This window comes from Physcomitrium patens, chromosome 18 (genome assembly GCF_059467195.1).
Source record: "Physcomitrium patens ecotype Gransden chromosome 18, ASM5946719v1, whole genome shotgun sequence".
Taxonomy (NCBI): Eukaryota; Viridiplantae; Streptophyta; class Bryopsida; order Funariales; family Funariaceae; genus Physcomitrium; species Physcomitrium patens.
Window position 1 is genome coordinate 6469248 of NC_143427.1, and position 22462 is coordinate 6491709.

Here is a 22462-nt window from a genome sequence, read left to right on the forward strand (position 1 = left end):
TCCCTTTGAGGTTGCCAATTTTGATGAGAGTGCCGTCTGCCGAAGGATCTGGTATTGTAAGCTTAGCCCTGGCCCCCTCTTCCTCGCACGTACTATTCCGCCAGATTTGTCGTTTCTCCAACTCCAGATCTTCACCCTCGCGTTACTTTACCGTGATTTCCACGAAGTCGTGCTACTCCAGGGCTGCTAGAGTCGCTTCACTTCCGCATCGCGACTGTTCCTTTCCTCAGTGAGCTTGGCAAGCCAGCTATAACTCACATTGTTGCTCGCATCGATGGCATCGACACCGGAGACGAACACCTTACCAACCGCAAACTACACCCCAAAATAGCTTGCACTGGAGTTTTCAATTCTACAAACTGAGATACGTCGAGAATAAAATCTTACTCACGCAACGGTCAATTTCTGGGCTCTTCAATAAAAGGAAAAAACAAGGCAAAAAAACGGAAAATTCCCATTGGGATTAAGTATTTGGGGGCTCGCTCACGCGATAGCCCTCTTTGCAAGGAATTGGCTCATGACAAGGCTAGCGCAATCTGCACATGGAATATATTATTATTCACTGTTTCCGCCCCATTTGTGTATACGAGCTCACACGAAGGGAATAAATCTGCAACTATAATCAGTACCCAACGATCTCTTCATGATATGATCTTTTGTTCGGATGTGAGCGAATTTGACAAATTGTGCACCCCCCCCCCCCCTTTGTTTGGGTGTGTGAATATGGACTTATTCTGTAACATGCTTCTTGCTTGATTGCCTCTGGAAATGTTCTGCGCAGTTTGTACCCCTCTTTTGTAATTGTTTATTTTAATGTGCAGTGGATCTTGAATGTGTCTCAATTGCTCTATGCTTGCTTCTATGCCCCCCCCCTTTTCCCCTTTTTTCTTAACTTGGTTTGCACCTTTCAAATAATATTGCCAATTTTATTTGCCAACTATTTTTCATAAATTGTGAACATTATTGAGCATATAGTAAGAGTGATTCAGAATTTTTTCTAGTTGAAATATGGCTGTAGATTTTCTTTATGAAAATTCTCTCTAGATTTGATTATATTATGTTATGTGTATTCTAGCTTATTTAACAAAAATTTAGGAAAATGAAATAGATTTTATCACATAATTTTTTTTTTTTTCAATTCTTTAGTAAATAAGATATCTTCTTCTTTACTTTTGTACATTGAATTAGTAAGGATCATGTCCATTATAATATATTAAATGCATATATGGAAAGTCAGATTGTAGAAGAAATATTTTAGAGCAACTAATAAGAATACAATAAATTTAAAAAAGTCTTTGATTATTTAAGATTGTCAAATATAGGTATAATTATGGATATTTTTTTTACATTTATATTTATTACTAAATAGTAGTCCTTTGTTATTAATTGCATACATGTATTAGTTGGTTTCTTTGTAAAACTTTTAAGTTTTTATGTTTGACATGTAAATTCCTTTCATATTGCTCCACTGTTAGTATTATTATTATTATTATAATTACTATTTTCTCTTTTTTCTTTTTTAATAAACTTCAGAACAAAATTTTAACATCATATTAATTATTCCAAATTAATAAAAAAAATATTATAATTATTTATTAAATATTATTAATATTGTTTTAAATTAGATAGTTCTAAAATTATAAAATACCAAATAAATAATAATAATATAATTTAAAAAACACTCTTGGAATTTTTAATAGTGTATATATATATATATATATATATATATATTTTTGTTTTTTTTTTGTAATAATAAGATAATAATTTTTTATATAAAAGCTACATATATATCTATTATGTAGTTTTTAAAATATTATTTGTTAAGAAATTTATTTGACAATGTCAAAGATATAAATCAAAATAAAACCTTGACAAAACAATACAATATGGTATCATTCAAAGATAGAAAATAAATAAATAAAAGTTAGATATAAGAGAGGAAAAAATAAGAATTGCTATCACTAGTTACAAAGTGGATAGGGAGTCTTAAATGAAGATTGGCACATAAGAAAGGTGTTAATAAGACCAATCATGGTTTCAATCTTGCTTCCATATATATTAGTTATGAAGATGGTATTTTAGAAGCTTCTTCGGAAAACAAAAATTACATAGAAAAATCTTGGATTAATACTTAGAGTAGATTGTTTGTAAACTAGAGTCAAATCTATACCTTGAGATACAAAACCACACATCTAAGATAAATATGGGATTCTTTTGTTGATAGAAGATATATCTTAGAAATTAGACTTGATAAAGAGCAAAATTGATAGAATTCCTTTAAGCTTTGTTTAGAAGAGATTTAATTAAATAAAGACTTTGTGATAACTTTGCAAAGTTGGGATTGTGTCAAGGACAAGAACTCAATAAAAAACAATTCAGACAAGTGAGAATTCACTCAAAGAGAGATAACAAAATATATATAAATAAGTATATATATTGAAAGAGGAACTAGAATGGCTATTGCCAAAAGACAAGAAAACTAGAGATCCTTGAAACTAGACTAGAAGCAAGAAAGGAGTTGACAAGAGTGAAGAAGCCTTCACTCTTGTCTCTATATATACTATCTAACTAAGAGCTACGTGGCGATGTTCTATAGGACCTCCAATATGTGTTGACTTTGTAGAACACATGCCTTGACTTACAAGGCAAGTTTTTCTACGTGTGGGCCACATAGTTAGCTTGATCTTCAAGCTACCAACATGTATGGCACATGGCCAACTTGTTGACCACGTTTCTAATTCAAAAAATCAATTAAAGACACCTATGAAGTCAAAGCAGCGTCTAGGAAGTTTCTAGGAAGCTTTTATATTAAATATTGTAGAATTAACTTACTTTTACCTACTTTTACTTACTTCTACCTATTTCTATATGTAATTATTAGCTTACACGATTATGGCCGTGACATTACCCTCCCCTTCTAGGGACGAGTTCCACGAGGAGCGGTCATCATATATTGAGGAAATCTATGATGCGACGAATTGTATTCGCCACATACTCTGATCTCTGTTCTCTTCAAAGATGATTGATAGGACCTCTCAACCATCGGTAGTGTCCCATACCAGGGCGGGAAGACCACCCATTTTTTGATCATTGTTCAGGCCTTCGTAACTTCCTTCGAATAGAATATTTGGAACACCATCAGAAGTTGTTCCTACCTCTAGTAAAATCACCAAACATCGGGAGTCCCTTCCCAAATCGTGATACCAAACGCATTGTATCTCACCATCTATTCGAGGAAGAACATGTCGTCCTTGAAGATCTTCATCTCGATTACGTCGTCTTGAAGGTTGTGACAATCGTAATGTCTCGTCCGGTAGGTCAGCAAATGAAGGCTCTTAGGTTGAATCCGCTGCTTGTTGGTTCTCCATCTCTTGAGCGCCACTACTACAACGAAGCTACAAACAAGAATTGAAAGTAGAATATTATCTTGTCTAGATATTGTTTCTTTTATAAAGAAGGTTTTCATCTTGTTTTTGATGGATGTCATCGATGAAAAGCCTCCATCGCCTTTGCTGCATTTGCAAGATTCTTTATTGGCTCCCATGTGTGTTCACTAATACCATATCCACGCCAATGGACAAGATATTCTAATTTATTTTGGCGCCGCCTTGAATCTAAGATTTCTTCTACTTCAAACTCTTCATTATTGTCTACTTCTATAGGAGGAGGTAGAGCTTGTCGTCTTCTTGGTATGTCCACAGTCTTGTATGGTTCAAGAAGAGACACGTGGAATACAAGATAGATTTTCATTGACTCTGGTAGATCTAAACGATATGCAACTGGATTGATTTGTGCAGAAATAGAAAATGGTCACAACCTTCGATAGTCCAACTTGTCACAAGGACAAGTGGTCTTGATATTGCGACGAAGTAGCCATACCTTATCACCTAAGATGAATGATGGTTATTCCTTTCGATAGACATCTGCATTGGCTTTTTGTTGTTCTTGAGCCTCTTTTAACTGTGCCTTCATCGTTACATGTAGCTCTAAGAAATGAATTGCCAAATCTTTTGCAGTAGGATTATCAACTTTTGAAAAGTCAAAAGTATCAAGTCGTGGATGATAACCATAATTAGCAAAGAAAGGTGTTTGTTTTATAGAAGAGTGTACCGTGTTATTGTAAGCAAACTCTGCCAATGGCAAAAGAGTTGTCCAATCATCTTGTTGGTAATTAATGGTACATCTTAAATATTGCTCCAAAACTTGATTAACACGCTCCGTTTGTCCATCAGTTTGAGGATGGAATGCCGAAGATAGTTTTATATCCACTTTAAGAATCTTGAAAAGAGTCCGCCAAAATCTTGATACAAATTGAGTTCCCCTATCTGATATAATATTCTTGGGTAATCCATGATAGCGATAGATATTGTCAAGAAAGAGCTTAGCTGTTTCTTCACCTATGATAGATTTTGTACATGGTACAAAATGTGCCATCTTGGTAAAACGATCTAATATCACGAATATAGAGTCATAAGAACATGAGATTGGAAGATCCGTGATGAAGTCCATAGAAACAAAAGACCATGGTTGTTCTGAAATGGGTAATGGCTGAAGGAGTCCAAAAGGTCGATGACGAGGAGTTTTCGATCTTGAGCAAACATCACATGATTGTACAAAATCTTTGACTGCCTTTCATATTTGAGGCCACCAAAAATCCCTAGATATCAGCTCCAAAGTCTTATTATATCCGAAATGTCCTGCTGCTGGGAAGTCGTGACGAGCTTGAAGAACACGTAAACGTGCTTCTCCTTCTGGAACATATAGGCGTCCTTCGAAATAGAGTAGGTTGTTCTTGAATTCAAATTTAGATGGATCGTGAGATTTAGAAGAATTGTTCTTGACATCATGAACAAGAGGGTTTGAAGACATACTTAACTGGACTTGCTTAAGAAAATTTAAATCAATAGTCAATGTTGATTTTATTGCTCGAAGATGAAATTGTTCCGGCTTCAAGAGAACCGTTCTTTGTTGCTCAAAAGCTGCATCTCCTTCTTTTGGTGTAAGATAAGAACGTTGTCGTGTTGTAACACGAGTATACCATAAAAATATAAAGAAAGGGGACTTTTATTAATGTTCAGTTACCTCGAATATTGAGAGCAACGACCAAATTCGGTGCAAATACTGAGTGGCCAGGTTCAGTCACCCTGTTACAGTCAGCCGAGGGATACTGAAATGCTCCGTTCGATTCCAATAACGGAAGTCAGGGGGAAGTAAAAGGACCAATTCACACGATGGGTGACCCTGGTTCGAAGAGCCAATTGGATCCAATTTCAAGAATCCAATCCGGGTCCTCTTACCCAATATGAGACCTGAATTGGTCGGGCAACCTAATGCAGTCTAATTACGGGAAAATCCAGGTCTTACTACGGGCCTCAGCCAATCTGACACGAAGGACCAATTTGATCCAATTTTGGGAACATCCGGATCTTACTAGTGGACTCTTAGCTAATATGAGACTTGAATTGGTCGGGCGACTCAATGTGGTCCAGATTACGGGTTTCGATTCTGTTTCAGGCTGTCTTGTTCTCTGTGCCGTTTCAGGGAACGTTGTTTTCGGTAAACGGATCTCTTAAAGGTAAAAATGGAGGAGAAAGCTCTAACGGCGAGAGCCAATTTCGGATCTAAGCCTTGATGACCAGAGCCAATTTCGGATCTAAGCTCTGACGGCTGGAGCTAATTTCGGATCCAAGACGACAGATTGAAGAAATTCAGAGAATAAGTTTTAGGGGGGTTTTTTTTTTCAGATCAGGGATTTTTTCGATCGAAGAGCTAGCTTCAAGCTCTTTTCAAGGTTACTAGTTCGGTTTCATTGGAGTTTTTTGGAGATCAAGGGGAGAGGAGCTTCATGCTTCGGATCGTAAGTACAAAGCGGTATCGAAGATTAGCAGATTGGGTTGTTCGGGGTTCTCTGTAACGTCTAGAGACCTACTGGCTGGAACAAAAAGGACTTCAACAAGCAGTCGAAGAGCATCCGTATAGATTTACGGTACATTGTTGCAGTCGTTTATATTCCAGCAGTCAAAACTGATAGACTGCTTGACTATCGGTGAATCTCCATACTACCTTCTACAACCAGACGTCCGGTGCATTTTCGAGCAAGAAAGCACGTAATACGACAAAAGTGGTGAACCCGACATGAAAGCTTGAGGTGGAAGGTATTGGATTTTGGTTGATTTTATCTTTATTTTATGAAAAACGAAAATAAAAATTTTGAAGGATTTTTGGGAGGAGTTTCTGGTGAGGATTCTTCTAAAGGACAAGGTATGCACATGGATCCGTCTATTGCTAGTATGTTTCAAGCCTTCTCATTATCAATGCAGCAACAACAAAGCAATGATCGAAAGGAAGCTTTGGCAATCAAAGCATTGCAAGCAGTGGTCAATAAAATTGATCAATTTGATGGGAAGAATATTTCAAGGTATTTAAGATGTTATGTTCGTGAAATGGAATTAAATCGGGTTTCTGAGAAGAAAATGGTTGCACTATTTGGACTTGCCACGATATCGGAGATAAGAGACCATATTACATCAATTACGGATCGTTATGGGAATTCATGGGAGGTTTTTTCACATGCATTGAAAGACGAATATTTCTTGGAAGATGTTGATCGCATTACTAAGAAGCTGTTTCTGGGATGGATTGAACAGCCCAATAAGAATTTGCAAGCAACAGAGCTACTAAGGGAATTTGAGAGGCAGTACTCTCAATTGTCGAAGGTAGAAAAATTGACATTGGAGCCGAACCAAGTTGATCTATTTCTTCAAGCTGCTGATGGAAAATTGCAAGAAAAATTAGAACTCCTTCTTGAAGACAAAGAAGAAGATGAAGGATTGACAACGAAGTCAAAGAACGTTGAAGATGCAATGGGGTTGCTTACAAAAAAAGAAAGGAGGAAGGATAGGAGCAATATTCAGAAAACAGTACAAGCACCCAAAGCTCCAGTACGTACAACACCACCAACAATGCCTACAGTTCAACCTTCGTCATCCTTATCAAAGAAAGCAGATATGGGAATGGAAGAAATTATACGAGGAATGTGAGATCTTCAAATCAAATTAGCAAGACTTGAAGAGAATACTTCTATAAATAATTCGAAGAATGTTTCAAAACAAGGATATGTACAAAGATGCATTTGGTGTGATGATGCTTCACACACTAGAAAAGATTGCAATGAATTTAATAATATGATACGTCAGGGAATTATTTGCTGGAAAGATGGAAAGATAGCATTGAAAAATAGAGAGGATCTTCTTCAAACCAATTTTGGCAAGGGAGGAATGAGAGCATTGGTTCAAGATTACTTAAAAGAGCATGAAACAGTAGTACGAGAAAGTGCAAGTTATGGTGGTAGAGTAGATGATGAAATTGGTGGAAGTACGGAAACTAGTGAGTTTTGGGCTTCTGCCGTTTCTACAATGCAAGAAGGGAAATTACCTCGAGAAGCGTTATTGAGAACTGCAGCTACAATACGAGGTAGAACAGGTTGGGAGGATCCTGTTGAGTCTCTTTCAGTTCATGCATATATTGCTAAGAGCCAACATGAAGCTTTGACGGAAGAAAAGAAACGAGGAAATTTTGATGATACTAGAGAAGGAAATTCTTCTAAGAGGCAAACTCGAGGAAACAAGGCTCGGGAGGCAGCTTCACAAGAATTGCCTGTAAAGGATACGTCAGCATCATTGGGAGAAAAAACAAAGGAGACAAAAGATAAAGGCAAATCAATTGCTTATAAGCTATTTTCTGACATTGAAGCGGCAACAGATTTGAAAGGGGTGTTGGAAGAACGTATATTAAACGCTAAGGTGGAATTCACATTGAAAGAAGTCTTGGGAATTACACAGAAGGAGTTTCATGATGTTATCATTGGCAGCATTAAGCAAAAGAGGCAATTAATGGACGAAACTGGAATGAGTCATGCTATTGATGCAAGAATATATAGAGATGAAGAACAGCTTGATATTGGTTACAAGCAACCAACAAATGAAAAGAATGGATATAATCAGCGAGTACGTTTCGAAGATTCTAGTGATAAGGAAATGGAAACTTTGAGCCATTATACTCGAAAGCATTGGGCAAGGGCAACTACTGAGGTATTGGTGAAAGTAGGAGATATAGAAGAACCACTTATTGCTTTGGTCGACCATGGTTCTGAAATAAATCTCATGTCTAAAGATCTTTATAAGAAGCAAAAATGGTCAATTGATATGGAACATGGATGGGTAATACGAGCAGCTAATAACACATGGGGCAAATTATATGGAGCTTGTCCAGATGTCAAAATTTGGATTAGGGATGTTGCGACGGAGCAACATTTCTTCGTTCAAGATACAACGTCTTATCCGTTGATTATAGGACAACCTTATATTACGGCAACACGGATAGAAACAAAAGTACTTGACGATGGTTCTGCTTATGCAAGGATACGTAGCAAAGATGGGAGGAAAGCTGTACAATTTCTAACAGCACCTCCTAATCATGAACGAAATCGAGATAGGTTGAGGGAGAAACCATTGCCAAAGATTGTTGAAGGATTTAAGGATTTTGGTGAGGTACCACTGTAAAGCGAGATTATGGAGGTACAAAATAGGAGGTACTCTCGCGAGATGAAGGTGCCTTTGATGCGAGTTTTATTGGTATATTGGAGAATGGAAATATTATGTATAAGAAATTTGATGATTTTAAAAGAAAAGAAAAAAAAAGATTATATGATATTGAAGGACAATTACGCAAGATAGGTACATTGCAAGATGATGAGAGGATTTTGGGTGTTTATGAAGAAAATGGACTGGAAGATTCATTGGAATTGATTACATCTATTGGGTTAGGAGATAATGATAAGATTGTTGAGATTCATTTAAGAGAGGTTTATACCATACTTGAATCATTTCAAGCACCAGAAGTAACTGTAGAGACGAGATATAAAACGGCAGATAAGAAGGTAAAGCCTGTTGCCGAACCATTACCAGAAGATTCTAAAGAACAAATGGGAGAAGCATCAAAAGAAGCGAATTTAAGAGATCCAATGAGTATTGGACATGAGTTTACTGAAGAGACTTTTGAAGAATTGAAGATTGGTTCTGATGGTTCTTTATTGCCGGAGGAAATTACTTGTTTCAAAAAGATGTTGGCTAAACAAGGTAGATCGTTTGCCTTCGAATCTCATGAAATTGGGTGTGTGGATCCAAATATTATAACACCTATGGTTATCTTCACTGTACCACATGTATCTTGGAATCTAAGACCGATTCCAGTACCGAGGATACATTTACCTAAATTGGTTGAACTATTAAAAGAAAAGATAAAGATAAAAATATTGGAACCTTCATTAGCGCCGTATTCTAGTCGATGGTTTACGGTACCTAAGAAGAATGGATTACTACGGTTTATTCAAGATATGCAACCGGTGAATGCAGTAACTGTCAAAAATGTAGGAATTAGACCTATTGTGGATGAATTTGCTGAGGCGTTTGCTGGAAGGGCGATCTATTCAATGGGTGACTTGTATTCAGGTTATGATCAATTTCAACTTGCCGAAGGAAGTAGAGATATGACAACAATGAGGATACCACTTGGATTGGTTAGAATGTGCACTCTTCCTCAAGGCGCGACCAACTCAGTTGCACATATGATGAATGGGATGAATAAGGTATTGAGAGATTTTATTCCGGAAAAGACTATGCCTTTTTTGGATGATGTTCCTATAAAAGGGTGCAGAGAAGGAGACAAGGATGAAACTTTAGATATGATGGGGTGTCGCAAATATGTTGTTGATCATATACAAGATTGTGAAAAGATTTTAATTCGGCTTGGAGAAGTTTATCTTACATTATCGGGTATGAAGTCCGTATTTGGAGTACAAGAGGTTGTAATTGTTGGACATTTATGTGGATCTTACGGAAGAAAACCAGATCCGACTAAAGTTGATGCAATTGGAAGGATGAAAGAGGATTGTGATTCTTTAACAGAGGTTCACAGGTTTTTGGGTGCATGTGTATTTTATCGAATCTGGATCCCTCATTTTGCTCACATAGCGGATCCATTATATGAACTGTTACGCAAGGGTTACCGATTTAAATGGGAAGAAAGGCATATTCAGGCAATGCAAAGATTGAAGAAATTATTGATGTCACCTCCAATATTGAGGAAGGTTGATTATAAGTGCAATAGACCAGTGATTCTTACTGTGGACGCTAGTCCAATTGCCATTGGATGGGCTGTGAGTCAAGATGATTCGAGTGGGAATAGATGTGCAGTTCGGTTTGGGGCTAAAGTTTTAAGTATTCGTCAGCGTGCATATTTGTAAGTCAAAAGAGAACTTTGGGGAGTCGTTTCGGCTATGAAAGTTGAAAGAAATTATTTGATTGAGGTAGTAGTAGTAATTGAAACAGATTGCTTGTCATTGCTTGGAATGATTATTAACTGTTCAACGCCAGATATTGCAATGTTGAGATGGATTGGTTATATTAAGTCACTAAATCCAGAATTTAAGCATATTACTAGGAAAGATAATTTAGTAGCAGACATGCTATCTCGAGCAAGATACGAGAGGGAGGACAAATGGTTGAAGACATTGATGACGTCGGATTGAAATTCTATTCAATATCAAATCTCAACAGAGAAGACAAGCTATTTCTTGAAGAATCTTATGAAGGAGAATTATTGGATATTGGTCATTACTTGAATACCTTGACTAAGCAGAGAAATTGGTCTACAAAAGAATTCAAACAAATAAGAAAAAAAGCATATGGATTTTTATTTTGAGATGGATTCTTATGGAAGAGACCGAAGAAAGGAATTGGGATGCCACAACGAGTGATAGGCAAAAGGAAAGAAAAACTAAAATTATTAATGGAGTTTCATGATAGTTTATGGGCAGGGCATAGAGAAATCTAGGCTACTGTTGCTAAACTCAAGGAACGATATTGGTAGAAAAATATGTATCGAGATGTGCTCTCATTTGTAGAGTCATGGAAAATCTGTCAATCGTATTCTAATATCCGACATCGAGATGGTCTTCATCCTACGTATCCTCTGGCTATTCATTTTAAATGGATTGTTGACTTGGTTATTATGCCAGTTGGGTTATGGCAGATGAGATATTTGGTTTTAGCTCATGAAGATTTATCAAATCAAGTAGAAGGAAGAGCATTGAGGACAAAATCTATACAGGGAATTTGTAGGTTTTTGCTTGAAGATGTCATTTGCTGCTACGGATGAGTAGGAAAAATCACTGCAGATCGTGGAGAATTAAATGCACAAGAAGCTCGTAAGTTCTTTGAAAGATGTGGAGTTAAACTATCACTGACTACTGCTTATAATCCGGAAGGGAATGCAAAAAGCGAACGCGGTCACCCACCGATTGTAAAAGCATTAGTTAAAGCTTGTAATGGGAAAGTTAAAGAGTAGCCACGGCTTTTGTCATTTGCATTATGGACTGATCGAACAACACATAGTTCGGTGACAGGATATATGCCAGTAGAACTTATGACAGGTCGAAAACCAATTATGCCGATTGAAGAAAAGGTACTTACTTAGAGTATGCTACCATGGGAAGATGGATTGACAAGAGAAGAACTTCTGGCTATTAGGATTCGACAATTGGAGCAAAGAACGGAAGATGTCCAGATAGCATTAGGAAGGTTAAAAAGAGCAAGGTTACAAAACAAGGCGCGATTCGATAAGCAACATCGATTGAGACCAAAAGCAATCGAGGAAGGTGACTGGGTACTTGTTTATGACAATAGTCGGGATAATCAACATAGTACTTTGCGAAAATTTTCAAAACGTTGGTTTGGACTATATGTAGTTACAACTGTTCATGATAATGCGACTTACTCATTACGGGAGTTAGATGGTACAAAATTGAAAATACCAATTGCAGGGAAGCGAGTAAAAATATTTAAACGAAGACACGCGGAGATGAATATGGAAGACCTTAATAAAGGTATAGAGATTCCGCAGCAAGAAGATGAAAGTGATTTGGATAATGAAGGTGACGAAGATGAATTGGGCAAAGACGTAGAGGATATATTCTGAATCAAATAGCAATTGGGTAAATTGGTGCATACCGGAGGATGCACAAGTTCAGAGGAGGTAGATGTCGTGTTGTAACACTAGTATACCATGAAAATATAAAGAAAAAGGACTTTTATTAATATTCAGTTACCTTGAATATTGAGAGCAACGACCAACTCCGGTACAAATACTGAGTGGCTAGGTTCAGTCACCCCGTTACAGTCAGCCGGGGGATACTGAAATACTCCGTTCGATTCCAATAACGGAAGTCAGCAGGAAGGAAAAGGACCAATTCACACGATGGGTGAGCCTGGTTCGTAGAGCCAATTGGATCCAATTTCAAGAATCCAATCCGGGTCCTCTTATCCAATATGAGACCTGAATTGGTCGGGCAACCTAATGCAGTCTAATTACGAGAAAATCCAGGTCTTACTACGGGCCTTAGCCAATCTGACACGAAGGACCAATTTGATCCAATTTTGGGAACATCCGGATCTTACTAGTGGACTCTTAGCCAATATGAGACCTGAATTGGTCGGGCGACTCAATGTGGTCCCGATTACGGGGTTTTGATTCTGTTTCAGGCTGTCTTGTTCTCTGTGCCGTTTCAGGAAACGTTGTTTTCGGTAAAAGGATCTCTTAAAGGTAAAAATGGAGGAGAAAACTCTGATGATGAGAGCCAATTTCGGATCAAGCTCTGATGGTGGGAGCCAATTTCGAATTCAAGACGGAGGATTGAAGAAATTCAGAATTAAGGTTAAGAAATGAGAGGGGGGGGAGAATAAGTTTTTTTGGGGGAGGTTTTGAAGATAGGAGAGAGCTAGCTTCATGCTTCGAGTGGGCAAAGAAGATAGAGAATTGGGTTTTTTTTCTTCATAGGGTTTTGAGAAGACTGAGACAATCGTTGCTGAAGTCAGTGTTGTAATGGTGAATCGGGATTTTTAATGAAGTGGGTTTGATTACTCTTGACTGTTTTGTGAAATCAAGTTACGTCTGTGATGAAGAGTTAAAAGGGTGTCTATAGGATTGAGTATGCGGAGTGAATGAAATTTATTGGGTTAATCTAACAAGACAGTCAGTGGATACAAGATCATGAGTATAAAGCGGTATCGAAGATTAGCAGTTTGGGTTGTTCGAGGTTCTCTGTAACGTCTAGAGACCTACCGGCTGGGGCAAAAAGAACTTTGACAAGCAGTCGAAGGGCATCCGTATAGATTTACGGTGTATTCTTGCAGTTGTTTGTATTCCAATAGTCAAAAACTGATAAACTGCTTGAATATTGGCAAATCTCTATACTACCTTCTACAACCAGACGCCCGGTGTCGTATTCTAACACGAGTATATCGTGAAAATATAAAGAAAGGGGACTTTTATTATTGTTCAGTTACCTCGAATATTGGGAGTAACGACCAACTCCAGTGCAAATACTGAGTGGCCAGGTTCAGTCACCCCGTTACAGTCAGCCGGGGCATACTGAAATGCTCCGTTCGATTCCAATAACGGGAGTCAGCAGGAAGGGAAAGGACCAATTCACGCAACGGGTGAGCCTGGTTCGAAGAGCCAATTGGATCCAATTTCAAGAATCTAATCCGGGTCCTCTTACCCAATATGAGACCTGAATTGGTCGGGCAACCCAATGTAGTCTAATTACGGGGAAATCCGGGTCTAACTACTAGACTCTTACCCAATATGAGACCTGTATTGGTCGGGCAACCCAATGCAGTCTAATTACGGGAAAATCCAGGTCTTACTACGGGCCTTAGCCAGTTTGACGTGAAGAGCCAATTGGATCCAATTTCAAGAATCCAATCCGGGTCTCTTACCCAATATGAGACCTGCATTGGTTGGAGAACTCAATGTGGACCCGAGTAGGGGGTTTCAATTCTATTTCAAGCTGTCTTATTCTCTGTGCCGTTTCAGGGAACGTTATTTTTGGTAAATGGATCTCTTAAAGGTAAAAATGGAGGAGGAAGCTCTGACGGCGGGAGCCAATTTTGGATCTAAGCTTTGACAATGGGAGCCAATTCTGGATCCAAGACAAAAGATTGAAGAAATTCAGAGGATAAGGTTAGGGAAAGAATGAGATCAGGGGGGGATTTTTTTTGGATCGGGGAGCAAGCTTCAAGTTTTTTTCAAGGTTACTAGTTCGGTTTCATTGGAGGTTTTTGAAGATCAAGGGAGATTGGAGAGGAGCTTCATGCTTCGGGTCGGGGAAGAAAAGACGGAGAATTGGGTTTTTCTTCTTCATAGAGTTTTAAGAAGACTGAGGCAATTGTTGCTGAAGTAAGTGTTGTAATGGTGAATCGGGATTTTTTAATGAAGTGGGTTTGATTACTCTTGACTGTTTTGTGAAATCGAGTAACGTCTGTGATTGAAGAATTAAAAAGGTGTCTATAGGATTGAGTATGCGGAGTGAATGAAATTTATTGGGTTAATCTAACAAGACAGTCAGTGGATACAAGATTGTAAGTACAAAGCGGTATCGGAGATTAGCAGACTAGGTTGTTCGGGGTTCTCTGTAACGTCTAGAGACCTACCGGCTAGGACAAAAAGGACTTCGATAAACAGTCGAAGGACATCCGTATAGATTTACGGTGTATTCTTGCAGTCGTTTATATTCCAGCAGTCAAAAACTGATAGACTGCTTGACTATTGGCGAATCTCCAAACTACCTTCTACAGCTAGACGCCCGGCGCGTTCTCGAGCAGGATAGCACGTAATACGACACCATTGCATTTTCGAGCAGGAAAGCACGTAATACGACAATGTTGTCGTGTTGTAACACGAGTATACAGTGAAAATAAAAAGAAAGGAGAATTTTATTAATATTCACTTACCTCGAATATTGAGAGCAACGACAACCTCCTGTACAAATACTGAGTGGCCAGGTTCAAACACCCCGTTACAGTCAGTCGGGGCATACTGAAATGCTCCATTCAATTCCAATAACAGGAGTCAGTAGGAAGAGAAGGACCAATTCACACGACGGGTTCGAAGAGCCAATTGGATCCAATTTCGAGAATCCAATCCGGGTCCTCTTATCCAATATGAGACCTGAATTGGCCGGTCAACCCAATTACGGGAAATCCAGGTCTTACTACGGGTCTTAGCCAATCTGACGCGAGGACCAATTTGACCCAATTACGAGAACATCCAGGTTACTACTGGACTCTTATCAAATATGAGACTTGAATTGATTGGGCGACTCAATGTGGTCCCGATTACGGGGTTCGATTCTGTTTCAGGCTGTCCTGTTCTCTGTGCTATTTCAGAGAACGTTGTTTTTGGTAAATGGATTTCTTAAAGGTAAAAATGGAGGAGAAAGCTCTAACGGCGAGAGCCAATTTCAGATCCAAGCTTGACGGTGGGAGCCAATTCCGGATCTAAGACGAAAGATTGAAGAAATTCAGAGGATAAGGTTAAGAGAAGAATAAGTTTGAAGGGGGGTTTTTTTTTTTTTTTTCTCTGGGAATCGGGGGGAGCTAGTTTCAAGCTTTTGCAAGGTTACTAGTTCGGTTTTCATTGGAGGTTTTTGAAGATCAAGGGGATTAGAGAAGAGGAGCTTCATGCTTCAGGTCGGGGAAGAGAAGACATAGAATTTGGATTTTTCTTCTTCGTAGAGTTTTTGGAAGACCGAGGCAATCGCTGCTGAAGTCAGTATTGTAATGGTGAATCGGGATTTTTAATGAAGTGGGTTTGAATACTCTTGACTATTTTGTGAAATCGAATTACGTTTGTGATTGAAGGATTAAAAGGGTGTCTATAGGATTGAGTATGCGGAGTGAATGAAATTTATTGGATTAATCTAACAAGACAGTCAGTGGATACAAGATCGTAAGTACAAAGCAGTATTGAAGATTAACAGTTTGGGTTGTTCGAGGTTCTCTGTAACGTCTAGAGACCTATTGGCTGGGGAAAAAAGGACTTCGACAAGCAGTCGAAGAGCATCCGTATAGATTTACGGTACATTGTTGCAGTCATTTATATTCCAGCAATCAAAACTGATAGACTGCTTGACTATCGGCGAATCTCCATACTACCTTCTACAGCCAAACGTACGGCACGTTCTCGAGTAAGAAAGCACGTAATACGACAACGTGTAAGTGGAGCTGCCACTCGAGAGAAGTCTTTGATGAAGATCCGATAATAGTTGACAAATCCCAAAAAACATTAGACATCTCTTACCATTTTTGGGATCTTTCAGTCTATAATAGTTTGAACTTTCTTAGGATCCATCATAAGTCCATCATTTGAAATGATGTAGCCTAAGAAATCGACTTGAGTAGTGTGGAATACACACTTTTCTATCTTGGCATAGAGTCCTACATCTCTTAATTTTTGTAACACACGATGAACATGAAGTTCATGTTCTTTTGGATTCTTAGAATAGATCAAGATGTCGTGTAGATAACATACCACAAAATCATCCACAAACTCTCGAAAAACATCATTCATTAAATGTTAAAAAGCTGTTGGTCTATTTGTAAGTCCAAAAGGCATGATGTTGTATTCAAAATGTCCATACCTAGTTCGAAATGCAGTCTTCCATTCATCTCCTTCTTTGATGCGTAGTAGATTTTATGCTCCCCGAAGATCTATTTTTGTATAGATCTTAGCTTGATTCAGTTGATCAAGAAGTTTGGATATTAAAGGTAGTGGATACCTGTTTTTGATGGTAATCTTGTTGAGTCCTCGATAATCAACACACATCCGCAATGATCCATCATTTTTCTTCACAAATAGAATTGGAGCTCGTGCCGGAGATTTAGAATGGCGTATGAAATTCTTGGCTAGATTTTCTTCAATATACTCTTTGAGTTCAGCCAACTCATTTTGTGATAAATTATAGATTGGTCCGAATGGCGGTTGTGCTCCTTCTTGAAGGTCAATTGAGCAATCATAGGGACGATGTTCTGGGAGTGTATCCGCATTCTTTTTTTCAAATACATCTTGAAATTCTTGATATTGGCTTGGAATGCCACTTAAAGTCTTTTCACTAGTAGAAACGGGTGTAGCATAAATAATGTATGGTGATTCTTTCATAGCAGCATGCAAGAAAGCTTTTGCACCTATAAATACGAGTTTAATTGAATTGGACTTATGACTCTTTACTTGCTTAACTACACTGTTAGTTATACTTTTAGAGAAAGTAAGAGTTCGGGAAATCCAGTCTATTTGAAGGTTGTATTTTTTTGACCACGATAAATCTAAAATGACTGGATTAGAGGGAGATCTAATGATATTAAATACTACAAAACTAATATGACCATTGATTATTACTTCTATAGGAAGGGTTTCGTGAGTAATATCTCCAGAAGACAATGGAGGACCATCTATGACTTCTACATGAATAGGTTTAGTTTTCTTTACTAAAGATATGTTATGTCTTATAATAAATCCTTCATCTAAAAAATACGCTGAGGCTCCTGAATCTAATAAGGCAGAGACTTTGTAATGTTTAGGTCCTAAAATAACATTTAATGTAAAATAAGGAGAGGGCTCTAAGGAGAGAATAGGACCTTTACTAGATGTTGTGCAAGGTTCCAGCTGCATGGTCCCTATTGTAGCTGGACAAACTCGTTTTCCGACATATTATCTTCTTTCACAGCCATACTCCTCATTTTGTGATTGCGTCATTTCTTTGGACAATGTTGAATAGAGTGCTTTGGTTCTCCACAATATAAACATAATCCTTATTGACGACGACGAGTCTTTTCTTGCTTAGTAAGAGGTTTGAAACGTACTGCATCAATTTGTATATCCTCTACTTTTGAATGTATGTGTTGAAGAGGTGTTGATGTTGCCATTGAATTATAGTAACATTGAGGTCTACTTGTATGGTTCTCAGATCAGAATTCAAAAAGGCGATTATCGCACTTTACAGCAAAGTCAATTGCTTGACTCAATGTTTGAGGATCAAATAAGTTGAGCATTAATTTTTTTACCTCATATTGTAATCCGTAGAGAAATTGGCTAATAAGGGCAGCATCATCCCACTTGATATCAGTTGCAAGTTGTCGAAATTGTGAAGCATATAACGTTACTGATCGATTGCCTTGTCGTAAAATACGGATCTTATTGGTTGCAACACGAATTGCATCATGTTCTCCATACATAGATCAAAACTCCACCAAAAAAGCCTCTAGATTATCCAATATTGGATCTCGTCGTTCAAAAAAAGATAAAAACTATGATAGTGCCGAACCTGAAAAAAGCGTACCAATGAATCTAAGTTGTGATCCCGGAGTTGGATAGCTTTGGGGTTGAAGTTCAATCACAAGTTGTACTTGATTGATAAATCCTCGAAACTTAGATCTAGTGCCATCAAACTTCTCAGGTAGGGCAATTCTTGGTTCTCTAATATTTGAAGGGCGTTCCACCATAGGAGAAAGGACATGGTTTGGTGCAGATGTTGAAGCAGCTCCAACCATTTCTATATCTTCACTTCCTGCCAATCTTGTTACTCCTTATGGTGGTAAATTGAGTTGATGCATTGCAAGCATTAACTCCCTCAATTGCTCTTGCATTTGTGCCATTGCACTCTTCATTTCAAGAAGTTCTGCTATGATAACACTTAGAAGAGAGAAGATGTCTAATATCACTTAAGACAACTAGAAGAGAGGACTTGTGGACAAAGAAAATACTAAGGACAATATCAGTTTAGAAGAGGGTAATCCGCAACTTCTAATATGCTTATATCTTATCAAGAAAAAGGGATAATCCACTCTTAATCAAGATTAGACAAAGCTCTGATATTGTAGGTGTACTCTTGTCAATCTGTCAAGGACAAGAACTCAATAAAAAATAATTCAGACAAGTGAGAATTCACTCAAAGAGAGGTAACAAAATATATATAAATAAGTATGTATATTGAAAGAGGAACTAGAATGGCTATTGCCAAAAGACAAGAAAACTAGAGACCCTTGAAACTAGACTAGAAGCAAGAAAGGAGTTGACAAGAGTGAAGAAGCCTTCACTCTTGTCTCTATATATACTATCTAACTAAGAGCTACGTGGCGACGTTCTATACGACCTCTAATATGTGTTGAATTTGTAGAACACATGCCTTGACTTACAAGGCAAGTTTTTCTACGTGTGGGCCACATAGTTAGCTTGATCTTCAGGCTACCAACATGTGTGGCACATGGCCAACTTGTTGACCACGTTTCTAATCCAAAAAATCAATTAAAGACACCTATGAAGTCAAAGCAGCGTCTAGGAAGTTTCTAAGAAGCTTTTATATTAAATATTGTAGAATTAACTTACTTTTACCTACTTTTACTCACTTCTACCTATTTCTATATGTAATTATTAGCTTACATGATTATGGCCGTGATAGATTGTTTTATATAACTTTATTTTCTAAGAATAATAAAAAAATTACATTTTAATAAAATTTATAATTTTTGTAAGAAATCTATAAATATATATTTTTTTATTATAAATATTTTTATACTAAATATATATTTAAATATCAATTTAAATATCTTTTAATAATGAAATTAAATGCTATTGAAATTTAAGTAAATTAAAATATCAAAAATTAGATATAAATATTAATAAAGGTTTCTATGATTTTTAAGAATTTACCAATTAGATTCAAATGGTTTTTTGTGAGTTGATAATTGGCATAGTTTTCAATATTTATGAAAATTTTTAGAGCAAATTATGATACAAAAGAGAAATATTAATATTTGAGTATTGAAAATAAGATTGAAAAAAGATAACAACCAATATCCAAAAAAATAAAGATTTTTTTTGCCTTATATATAAGTTTGATTCTTTTCAAATTTAATTTTCTTTATATTAATTAGTAGATTAAAAAATAAAATTTATTTTAAATAAAATTAGTATTTATTGAGATTTTAAATCTATCATAGAATTTATTTAAGATTTGATTAAAATTCAATTAGGATATTTTTAGGATTTTTTTAAAGATTAATTAGGATTTGATTAAGATTTCATCATGATTTATTTAGATTTTCTTTACAATTTCTTTAGATTTTATTAAAAATATATTATTTTTATTTTTTATTTTTTTATTGATTGGGATTTTTTAAAGATTTAATTTGGATTTTTAAGAATTATTTAAGATTCATATGGAGTTGATTAGAGTATGATAAGATATTTCTAGGAATAATCTAAGACTGATAAGGTGTACTTAGAATAATTAGAAACTTACTTAGATTATTTAAGTTTTCTAAAAATATGTTTTCAAACAACTTATGTATTATTTTTAGATTATAAATATAGCTTTGAGATAAGATTAAATCTTTCCATAGCTTGATGTCCAATATATTTCAAGACTAATTTTCACATAACACAATAGTGTTGTATTGTAGATTGCTTCTAATGCAACTTTTTAAAAATAAAATAATTATAATTTTTTTAATAGTCTGAAGAAATAATTATAAAAGTCAAAATATTTAATATGTATCTATAAAATATTTTTAAAATTTCTTAAAAAAGATATTATCTTTTTAATATGTTTTAATTTATTTCTACCTATTTCTATTTTTTTTGTAATGTATACATCTCTTACCTATCTAATCTTTTAAATGACAAGTTTTATAAGGAACAAGTAAATTGCTTCATAAATTTATGATTTGAAGTTTTGTCAAATAATATTAGCAATAAACTTTAATCTATGTTTTATATAATGGTAGTTGATACATTCCTTTAACCATTGATTATGTCCCATATGAAGGCAAAAAGACCATCATGTTATTTGACTATTTTTATGGACTTCATAAATAAATTTAAATAATATATTTTATATGCTATCAAGTAAAGTATCTATTTTCAATAGTATCAGTAACCATTAAAAGTCTCTTCTAAGATTGTAGTACCAAACATTATATATTTCACCATATATTTAAAATAAGTTTTTTTCTTGAAGACCTTTAATACGATTTTAATGTTGTTTATATAAAAAACTTAAGTGCTTTATTTGAAAAATCTTCAAATATAAACAACTCTTGAGATAAACATTTTAGTTTTTTATTTTTTATATTGCAAAGATATTCTTGATTTGATACTTGAATATGTTTTTTATCATTTTTATACCATATCATTGATTATAATTGGTTCTTGATTTTGATTAATGTTTTCAATGAAAAATAAAAATAAATTTTGTTATATTTATAAGATTCTTAAATATTTCTTATGTATGTTTATTGATATCATATTTGCACTAAAATATTATATATTTTTAATTATTTTGGCATTAATTTGGATCCAAGTATTTTTCCACTTTATTGTTATCTATTTTGATTGAAGGTTGTAATTGCTTTCTTCTTTGTTTATAGATTGTGGTATAAAGGTCAATAAAAAATATAAAAAATATATAATAAGTTTTTATTAATTATAGTAGTTATAATTAATATACAACTAGATAAATTTATTTTTGAATATTAAACAAGCCAAGTCTTTGATAATCCAATTTATCACAAAATTAATTGGTTTCAATATCAAAACATAGTAATTGTATTTTATCACCTATTTTGAGTGGAGATTGATTATTTTTAAATATATTATTATCATTATTATTTTATTGTTCATAAGATTTCTTTAATTTTATTTTTGTTGTAGTATAAAGCTATGCGATCTTTTGTATCAATTTTTTTATTTTGAATATTTTACTTTAAAAAAAATTAAAATATTAATTATTAGAAGATAACCATAATTTGTAAGAAAATAGATTTTTTAAATAGAATAATATAACATATTAAAATATAAATATTTTGGTAATAGCAATAAAGTTAACCAATTATTTTGGTAATAATTAATGATATATTATAAATATTTCTATGTGACTTGATTTACTCATTTTATTTTTTTATATTAATTTGAGAATAAAAAACTAAAGATAATTTGAAATCTATTTTAATATAATAATAAATGTTTTTCTAAAAAAATGATAAAAATTAGAGTTTATATTAAAATATAATATTACTTGGAGATCCATAATATCAATGAATGTTATAAAAAAAAATAGATTTTTCTTTTTCCACAATAGTTTTTTTTTACAAGGTAAAAAATATATTCTTTTTATTATAAAATCTACCATCATAATAAAAAAAAAAAAAAATAGAATTTGAAATTTAAAGACATGTAATAAAGTCCATTGAAATAAATAATAAAGGTTATTTTGGAATAGGTAGAAGTTGAAGAAATCTATAAAATTAATGATGTGGAGACTTTGTCTTAAAATAAGTGTCATAATATTGAAAAAATATTTTATCTCTTTTTACATTTAGTACAACTAAAATTTTCTTAAAATTATCTTTAAAGTTCTTTTCATAATTAACTTCTAAATGATATCTATTAAATTTATCTAGAAATTTATAAAATATATCATTCATCAAATGTTAGAATCTAGCTAAAGTATTTGTAAATCCAAAAGATATGACATTATATTCAAAATATCATATCTATTTTATAATAA